Source organism: Kryptolebias marmoratus, linkage group LG22 (genome assembly GCF_001649575.2).
Source record: "Kryptolebias marmoratus isolate JLee-2015 linkage group LG22, ASM164957v2, whole genome shotgun sequence".
Classification (NCBI taxonomy): Eukaryota; Metazoa; Chordata; class Actinopteri; order Cyprinodontiformes; family Rivulidae; genus Kryptolebias; species Kryptolebias marmoratus.
In genome coordinates, this window is record NC_051451.1 from 5,724,051 (window position 1) to 5,734,101 (window position 10,051).

Sequence of the window (10,051 nt, forward strand, 5' to 3'; positions counted from 1 at the left end):
TATATCCCAATATCAAACTAGGTTTATCCTTAATATACATTCATTTTTTAATGTCTGAAAAGTATTTAAGTATAGTATTAATATTTAACACCTCCAATAGTACTCTACCTAAGGCTTCATTGCACTGGATGCTTAAAAAGCAATGATAACATGCAGTGGGTTTATCTATTTTTTATTTTGGAAAATGTAAGATTTAGACCAGTCCAGTTTATAGCCATTTGGTACAATTTACAGCCATTCGGTCAAGGTTAAAGCCACTTAGTCTAGTTTACAGCCAGTCCACTAGTTTATAGCCACCACTAGTTCACAACCAGTAAGTCCAGTTTACAGTCAATCCAGTTTTTAGCCACTCAGTCCAGTCTACAGCTACTCAGTCCAGTCTACAGCCACTTACTTCAGTTTACAGCCAGTGAGTTTAGTTTACAACCAGCAAGTCCAGTTTACAGCCATTGAGTTTAGCTGACAGACAGAGAGTACAGTTTACTACCAGTCAGCCCAGTGTACAGCCGGTCAGTCCATTTTATAGCCAGTCAGTCCAGTTTATAAGTCAGTCAGTAAGCCCCATTTTCGGATGAGAAGCGAAACATCTTCAACTACAGAATAGAAGTCCACTTTTGTTTTATTTATTTATTTATTTTTATCTTTTTTTTATTTACCATGCTCTGGATGGATCTATACCAGCTTATTTCTAGCCAGTCAGTCCAGTTTACAGCCTGTCAGTCCCATCTGCAGAAAATCAGTCCAATTTACAGCAAATCAGTTCCATTTACAGCAAGTGAATCCAGTTTACAGTCAGTCAGTCCAGTTTTAATTTAGTCAGTTCAGTTCACAGCCATTGAGTTCAGTTGACAGCCACTCAGTCCAGTGCACAGCACGTTAGTCTTGTTTATAGCCAATCATTCCAGTTTTAGCTAGTTAGTCAAGTTTACTGTCAGCCCGGTTTTTATCCAGTTAGTTCACTTTATAGTCGTTGAGTTTAGTTGATAGTCCAGTTTATAACCAGACAGTGCACTTTATAACTAGTTAACCTAGTTTACAACCAGTGAATTCAGTTGATTGCCAGAGTGTCCAGTTTACAGCTAGTGATTTCAGTTTATAGCCAGTCAGTCCAATTTACTGACAGTAAATAGTGTCCTATTTATAGCCAGTCAGTCCAGTTTTTATTCAGTCAGTTCAATTTACAGCTGGCAGCCAGAGAGTACAGTTTACAGCCAGTCATTCCAGATTATTGCCAGTCAGACCAGTTTAGAGCTAGTCAGTCCAGTCTACAGCCACTGAGTCCAGTTTACACTAAGTCATGTAACTGGTCATTGTTTTTTCAGTCTTCACACCTGTTCAGCAGCTCATTAACTGTACTCACTCAGTAATCAGTAATTATTATCTAAATAAATAAATAAAAAATCAAGAAACAGATCATAATAGATTCCCTTTAACACTCAAGCCAGTCCATGAGACAGTTTTTGGCTCATTTATTAAAATGAAAGTGTTATAAAACTTTCACACAAGTTCAGCTTACTTAAATAAAGTTTTAATTAAGGGGTATTGTTATTATAATTTTGCTTTCATTTGATTAGTTATCAGATATGGTTCTAATTTTGTCATGTTGAGCCTGAGACGTGATTTTAGCATCTTAAATAAAAACTTAAACCAACACAAAATGGTGTCAGTGCAGTAGGATCCCTAAACAAACAAACCCAATTACACAAAATTTCAACACAAGATGATGTCAAAAGCCAGGTAATAATGTATTTGGTTGTGTTTGTTTGACTGATTGACTGTTTGTCAGCAGAATATCTTATGAGCCACTATATAACTTTTAACGAAGCTCTCAGAAAGTAACCACTAAATGCACGTCTGCAACTGATTAACTTTTAGAGTCAATCAAATTCAAGACACACAAAACTGGTTATACCTCAGTCATCTTTTTTACAAATATTGAGCTAAAATTTGATATTGTAGTAGCTAAAAGTCATTCCGAATACATACTCTGAGCACTCACAGATTGTGCAGTATCTTGCATATGGTTATTAAGGTTCAACTACATAATTTTTCAACATAAGTCAAAAACTGGTATGAAAGGTGGCGGGTGATATGCATTCCTTCAAAGAATTAATTAGGAACTCATATCTAGGTGTTAAAGCCAGATTTGAAAGACACTGACTGTAATTTTATTTGATCTAAAAAATGCATTTTCAACAATTTGCTAATTAAACTGACATTTTTCAGTTTAATGATAAATTCTGATCATTTGTGAAAAGTTTTAACCAAAAGCTTTTTATTATTTCGCTCGTACGTCATTTGCGTGACGTCACCACGCAGGATATGGGGGTGGGGTGGGGGGTAAAGGAGGGCCGGGATGCCTGAGGATTACCCATCATGCCCCACGGGTAAAGATGGCCACAGCTGAGCGAAGCAGCGGATCAACTTTTCTCTGAGCGGTTCTCAGCGGATTCTTTGCGTGTATCGGAGCTTTTTGGCTGGCTGCTACTTCCCCCGCCCACCGCTGATTTTGCTGCCTAATAGAACCGTTTTCCTGCTCGGACCGCACGACCTCAGCGTTCCTCCCGGGCCGTGGATCGGTTTGGAGCCCCCTCCCTGTCCGCCCCACCGGGGGAGCAGCGCGGACCCCCGGCTGAAGTTTCTCCGCTACTGGTCGGTGGATCCTCGGGCCGCGCCGTCATCACCGGCTCTCAGGTGAGCTCCTAGCGGGCTGCGGGTGTTTCTAGCCGGGGTGTGTGGCGCTGGCGGCTCGGATGAGTCCGTCTGTTCGGTGCTGCGGGTCAGTTAGGCGGCTCAGGTTGTTATTGCAGGGAACTGGGCCATGGTCAGCCTGGCGGCGGATCTGAACCAGTTCGTCTCAGTCTAATGTAATATTTGAGAATGGTGTTTGGGTTGTGTTCCGGTACGGTTTGACCAAGTGTCCTGCAGTCGGAACCCCGCTGTGCTTCCCGTGTTAGTCCCACTCTGAGAGCCTGGCAGTCAGAACTCGGGGCTGCAGCGTGACTGCGCCTGAAAGAGAGCAGAATGGAAAAACACTAAATGGTCACACCTGCAGTTCTCTCTGTCAATCAGAGGCCAGCATGAGGGGTCCAGACCTGCAGAACTCACTGACCCACCCGAAGTCCTCTCAGCCAATCAGACCCCAGCATGAGGGGTTCAAACCTGCACGGTCCTGTTCAGTAACTAAAGTTTTTTTTTGTGGGAAGAGACTTTCAGAGGTTTTAAAATCAATCTTCATCAGTGTTAATCTGTTTGTTTATTGGAGATGCTGGCAGAGCAGTGGATAGAGCTGTCACTTTAAAGCAAGAAGTTTGCACATTACCTCCCACCTGGGGCCTTTGTGTGGAGTTTACATGTTCTCATGCATGTGTAGGTTGACTCTGGGTTCTCCGGTTTCCTCCTGTGGACCAAAAACATGCATGTTAGGTTCATTGGTAGCTCTAAACTGTGGCTGAAAGTGTGGTGGTTTTGTCCTTTTCTGTGTCCATGTGATGGACACAGGGTCAGGGGTCTCCAGAGCGAGTCATCCTCCTAACTCAGTGTGAGGACAGAGGATGTAGAAAACAAACTCCCTCCATGTCCTCTCTAACTGCATCCATATGTCTCCTCTTTGTCTTTTTCCTGGCAGCTGCATCTCCTTCTACCAATATAACCACTGTCGCTCCTCTGCACATGTCTAAACTATCTCAGTCTGGCCTCTCTAACTTTATCTCCCAGTCGTTCAACCTGTGCTGTACCTCTGATGACCTCATTCCTAATCCTATCTATCCTCATCCCTCCCAAGGAGAACCTCAACATCTTCAGCTCTGCCACTTCCAGTTCTGTCTCCTGTCTTTTTGTCAGTGCCACTGTCTCCAAAGCATACAACATATCTGCTCTCACCACTGTGTTGTAAGCCTTTCCTTTGACCTTTGCGGCCACCCTTTTGTCACAAATCACTCTTGAAACTTTTCTCCATCTACTCCATCTTGCCTGGACTCTCTTCTTCACCTCTTTATCACTCTCCCCATTTTCCTGGACAGTTGACCCTAAGTCTCACACAATGTCTGCTGGAAATGGGCACCAGCTCGCCAAGATCCTGAAGAGTGAAGCGGGTGAAGAAAATTGATGGATGTTCATCAGTTTTAAAAAAAATTTTTTATTATTATTTTTTTATTATCTGTTATTCTGATGGATAAATGGAAACATGTTGCTGGCATTAATCATGTACAGGTGGATGGAAATCTTTGTGTGTGTTACCTGTGGGGCAGCTCAGGTGTTTTCTCAGATCAGTTTCAGGTATAAATTAAACATGATGTCCATGTGTTCAGCTGTAAAAGGTTCTGGACAGAAATGTATCTCAGCTCCTCATCACTTTTCTTGAACACAATGATCTTCTCCAGCTACTCAGATTCCAGATGAACTGTTGTCATGTGACTCAGTGGAAGCAGCTGAAACCTGTGGATTCTGGTCAGCGGTTCGGTCCAGTTTCTCAGAAGTCTGTAAATGTTTTTGAACTGTACAGTTCTTGGATTTACACGAGGAACAAGTAAAACATGCAGGATAGTGGCTCTCGAGGACCAGGATAGGAGACGACTGCTCTGGACGCTCGGCCCGGTTCCAGAGGTGTCAAGTCAATTATTCTTTATTGTCAAAAATCTATCTAACATGTTGACACAGAAGTTTGAAATTGCGTTTCACCAGTCTCCAACATGCTATTTAAAAAAAACATATAAAACATAAAACCGTAAAACAAAAATATTGATAATAAACCCCCCCCCCACTGTACAAAAAAGAAAATACAATCAATAAACATACAAGTAGTGTACAGTAATACAGATACTGTATGCAAGTTCAATGAGTAAATGTTTATGGAATGTTCTCCAATATCCTTGAAATGATCATTTAGTTTTCTTTAATGAGTTGATTAATCTAATTGCTTGTGGAAAAAAAACTGTTTTCCAATCTGCTTGTGCAACACCACAAGCTGCGGTAGCACTTCCCTGATGGTAGTAGGGAAAACAGTTTGTGTGCTGGGTGAGTGGGGTCTTTCGCTATGATCATTGCTCTCTTGAAACGGTGTGAAATGTAAAGATCCTGAAGAGCTGGTAGAGGCGATCTGATGATCTTTTCTGCAGTCCTCACCACCCTCTGAAGTGCCTTCTTGTCTGCAGCTAGACAACTGCCGTAACAGACAGAGATGTTACTGGTCAGAATGCTGTCAATGGCACCCCTATAAAGGGTGGTGAGAGTAGATGTGGGGAGATTAGCTCTTCTCAGCCTCCGCAAAAAGTGGAGTCGTGTCTGAGCCTTTTTGACCAAAGAGGTGGTATTTGTAGACCATGTGAGGTCATCTGTGATGTGCACTCCAAGGAACTCTGCTTTTCACAGACTCCACGACACAACCATTTATGATGAGTGGGATGTGATTTGGTTTTTCTTTCCTGAAATTGACTGTTATTTCTTGGTTTATTGACATTGAGTAGCAAGTTATTTCTCTCACACCAGTTGATGAGTTGGTGTACCTCTTCTCTGTACGCTGAGTCATCGTTATCTCTGATAAGGCCCACTACTGTCGTGTCATCTGCGAATTTGATGATATGATTCGTTTCAAATCTAATACCGCAGTCGTGGGTCATCAGCGTGAACAGCAGGGGAGATGGCACACATCCTTGCGGCACCCCGGTGTTTATGATGCTGGCCACTGAAGAGTTGTTTCCAACTCTGACTTTCTGCGATCTATTTGTTAGAAAGTCCAGTAGCCAGTTGTAAAGTGAAGTGCTGATGCCTATTGAACTCAGCTTGTTCACCAGATGTTGAGGAATTACAGTGTTGAACGCAGAGCTGAAGTCGATAAGCCAAGCAAAGATGGAGTGCTGTTGCTATGGCATCATCAGTGGAGCGGTATGCAAATTGATATGGATCCAGAGTGGTGGGGAATATGGATGTTAAGTGAGCCTTTACCAATCTCTCAAAGCACTTCATCATAATGGAAGTGAGTGCTATGGGTCTGTAGTCATTGAGTGATAATACTGGTGACTTCTTGGGCAGTGGTACAATAGTGGTGGCTTCAAAGCTTGCTGGTATGATGGCTTGGTTCAGAGAGATGTTGTAGATGTCTGTGAGGACATCAGCGAGTGAGTCGGCACAGTCTCTGAGCATGCGCCCAGGTATGTTGTCTGGACCTCCAGCTTTCCTGGGGTTCGCCTTGAGTAGGGTCCTCCTCAAGTCCGCTGAGCCCAGTTGAAGTGTTGTGTTGACTGGGGCTTATGTAGGTGTTGTAATGTTATTTTCTTCAAACCGGCTGAAGAAGTTGTTCAGTGAGTTAAGGAAATCTGTGTTGTCCTCACACAGTAGGGGGGATGACTTGTAGTTCGTGACTGACTGAATGCCTTGCCACAGACGTCTTAAGTCTTTCGTGTCTGTGAAGTGTGAGTTGATTCTTTGTCCATACACACGCTTGGCTGCTCTCACGCCCCGGTGCAAGTTGACCCTGGCTGACTTGAGAGCCTCCTTATCCCCCGACCTGAAGGCAGCGTTTCGTGGTCTCAGGAGTTCACGTACTTCTCTGGTAAACCAGGGTTTTTCGTTTTGCTCTCACTGTAATGTCCTTAATGACCGTTACATCTTCCATGCATTTTGTTATGTATCCAGTTACTGAGTTTGTATATTCAGTGAGGTTAACATCCTGGTTGGTAGTGGCCGCCTCCCTGAAAACAGACCAGTCTGTGTGTTCAAAACAATCCTGTAGTGCTGCTGTGGCGCCCTCAGGCCAGGCCCTGATCTGTTTCACAGCTGGTTTACTTCTCGCCAACTGTAGGTCTGAGAGATGTGCCCCTTTTACACGGGCCCTAATTCAGAAGTCCGGCTCCACTCCCCTCTACTCGGCTCGGCTCTAAAAAGAAAGCATTGCATTTACACCGGCCAGTTTGGTCTGTAGCAGAGGAATGCCTCCTTGCCTCCTTGTGTTGCGGGGGGCGGGGCCGCGGCACGGAGGGGTGCGCTACCGAAACTTGGCGCAAGTTGTGTAAACAACGGAAGCGCTATGGACAACGTTGGCCCTGTGTTGTTGCTGTTTTTTAAACTTATGAGGATTCTCTTGAGACTTCAGAAAGAGAGGCGCAGTGGAAGAAATGCTCTGGATGACGCGATTGTTGCGCGGGGTAGGACAGCTGTTATCCGCTGGAGATTTCAGGCTTTACAGCGCCTTCAGCTGCGGGACAGACGGCATAAACGTTGCAGGGTAAACTCACGCTGTTGTTTATAGTCCTACCGTTCGCTCTCCAATGAGTGAACAGGAGCTAAGCTTGCGCCGCCCACGAAGCAGGGCCGGCCCGGCTGGCCCTACTCCGAAGCAGGGACCACGAAAGCAGGGCCGACCTCGAAAAACTGCAGATGTAAACGCTCGCAAAGCAAGCCGAGTAGAGTGGAGCCGGGACCTTTAGGGTCCGTGTAAAAGGGGCAATGGTCTGATGAACCCAGGTGGGGATGAGAAACTGCTATGAAAGCTGGCATGAAAGCCTGATGTTGGTGTAGACCTGGTCAAGTATGTTCTCCCCTCTTGTTGCAAAGTTCACACACTTATGATAGTGTGGCATTACTGTTTTTAAATTGGCCTGATTAAAATTGCCAGCAATTATACAGACCGAATCCGGGTATGCATTTTGTAGTTCACTCACATCCTGGTACAAAATGTAGAGCGCTTCCTTAGTGTTCATGCTGGTAGGGATGTAAACAACTGTGATATTGACAGTATTAAATTCTCTCGGAAGGTAGAATGGGTGACAATTGAGGGTTAAAAACTTAGTGTTTTCTGAGCAGTGGCTAACAGTAACTGTAGCATTTGTACACCAGTTGTTGTTGTTGATGTAAATACACACTCCACCTCCCCGAGATTTACCCGTGCTGGCATAGTTTCTGTCGCACGGAATGTTGTAAACCCCTCCAGTTGAATGGCGCTTGGAACAGTGTTGTGAAGCCATGTCTCGATTCAGATGATCATGTTGCACTCTCTCATGTGTCTTTGTGTAGATAAATCCAACTTGAGATAGTCCATTTTATTTTCCAGTGAGCAAACATTAAAAAGAAGAATAGAAGGTACTCCTGTTTTATGAGGGTTTCTTTTCAATCTATTGGTGATGCCAGCTTGACAGCCACGCTTTCTCCACCAGTACAGCTAGGTCAGGTACAGCTAGTACAGCTAAGTCTCCCCTGCTGCCTCAGCTGCTTCCAGTTCCGGCTGGTAAAGGAGGAGGAGCCCGCTGCCTCGCTGGGATATGATTCCCAGACCGAGAAGAGTTTCTCGATCCATGGCGAAGTTACCTCCTAACATATCCTTTGTAATGTAGTTGTTTCTCAGTTTAAATAATGTGCTCCTGTTATACGTGATTCTTGAAATAAATTGTGACGATACGAACAACGTATTTAACATAAAAGCACATCACTATGGGGAGCTGGCTTGGCCGCAGCCACACAGGGCACCGCCAGAGGTTTATGAGCCTGTTGAAAGGAAGTGAGGTGATTCTGTCAGTGGTGTCATCGGCCATTTTTGGCCTCAAAGTTTCATCTGTACCAAGCTGTACTCTGGGGTGATTAGTGTTTGTAGACCTATTAAGGTGTGTCAGTTGTATGAGGTGTTTGGTCTCTGTTGGTGTGTCTGGTGTTCAGGTGAATTGCATGATGTGCCCCCCCCTCCCCCCGGTGAGGTGTCAGGAGATCAAACTGAAGCTTCAGAATTGCATTAATAAAAAATAAAAAATACAAAAACATTCAAGTTGAAGGAATGTATTTCGCCAAACCGAGCATGGCACTCTGTATGTTGGGAATGACTCTCAGCTACTACCACACCAACTTCAGGTCACTATAAAACTGACCTGGGTAGAGCTGTTTTTGTTTGCCAAGGCTGATTAGCTGTGGTGGCCATGTTGAACTGAATTGAGTCCGGAAATAGATGAACATCCAGTGATCACTTTCTGAGTTCCATAAAATTTGTCTTGTAGTTCATAAAATTTTGCTAACAAACAGAGGCAGTTACATGACTGACAAGTTTTTTTTTTTTTAATTTACTCTCTTTTTTTTTTTAATAATATCAAGTTAATTTTTGTTAATGCAGCGTTGAAGTATGGAGGACCAAAACCGACATAATCAGAAATAAAAGCAGAAATATATATATTTTGCTTTTGCCTTTTCCTTACACATGCGTTTGTGCTTTTGCCATTTTCCCCTCCTCTTTTTACATTACAGTGTGCATTTCTGCCTCAATATGCAAATGAGGAGGCTGTCTTCTTCCAGCTCCTCTCCTATTGGTCAGTAACCAGGAAGGAGCAGCATCCATGTGCAGATCAATTGCTCATGCCTGCGCTTTCGGCTGTTTCAGGAGAACGCCTCATTTGAGAAGAAGTGAACTCGTAGCAGAGATGTCTCAGACAGCTGCAGAAGAGTTAAGGCATGTTGCTAGCATAGCTGATGGCAATGCAGTCAGTGATGACCCTTTCCAAAGCCCCAGAGTGCAGAGGAGGCGCGCTTTAATACTGCTCACACCCGTGCGCGCGCCCGATTGCTTTTCAGCACGACACCGTCCGTCGACCCGTGTCAGTTCGATACGCCTTTACCCCCACCTAGTACTGGGCGATATGGAAAAAATCCTATATCACGATATGGATAATTTTATATCACGATAACGATATATATCACGATATACCCCAATTACGTACGTTGTCAGTTATTCTCTGAAAAATATGAAAAAAATAATCTCATTTCTTACCTTTTTCAAGCTTTATTTCGAAGTGACATTTAACTGAACTTTCACAAGTGAGATCCGCTGCATTTTAGTGCAGCAATATACATGTACCTGTTACGACTAGGGCTGCAACTAACGATAATTTCAATAATCGATTAATCGGTCGTCTTGGAATTCATTTAGTCATTCATTTTGGCCCACATAAAAAAGTTATCTGTATGTAAAGGAGTAGGTTGATGTAAAACTTTTACTACTTTCTTATTTTTAAATAAATCAATATAAATTCAATTCAACATTCTCACTTTATATACTTAGCTCTCAAGCAGAAAATAA

The 10,051-nt window shown here is 43.6% G+C and overlaps 1 protein-coding gene across 1 annotated transcript in view; it reads left to right on the plus strand.

Moving 5' to 3' along the window:
• The first annotated feature begins 2,351 nt into the window (after nucleotides 1-2,351).
• The window catches only part of tjap1 (tight junction associated protein 1 (peripheral)), a 53,421-nt gene continuing 45,721 nt past the window's right edge, over nucleotides 2,352-10,051 (plus strand). The window contains exon 1 of the mRNA XM_017434467.3: nucleotides 2,352-2,694. The gene's annotated coding sequence lies outside the window, so the exon portion shown is untranslated. The remainder of the gene's footprint in view (nucleotides 2,695-10,051) is intronic.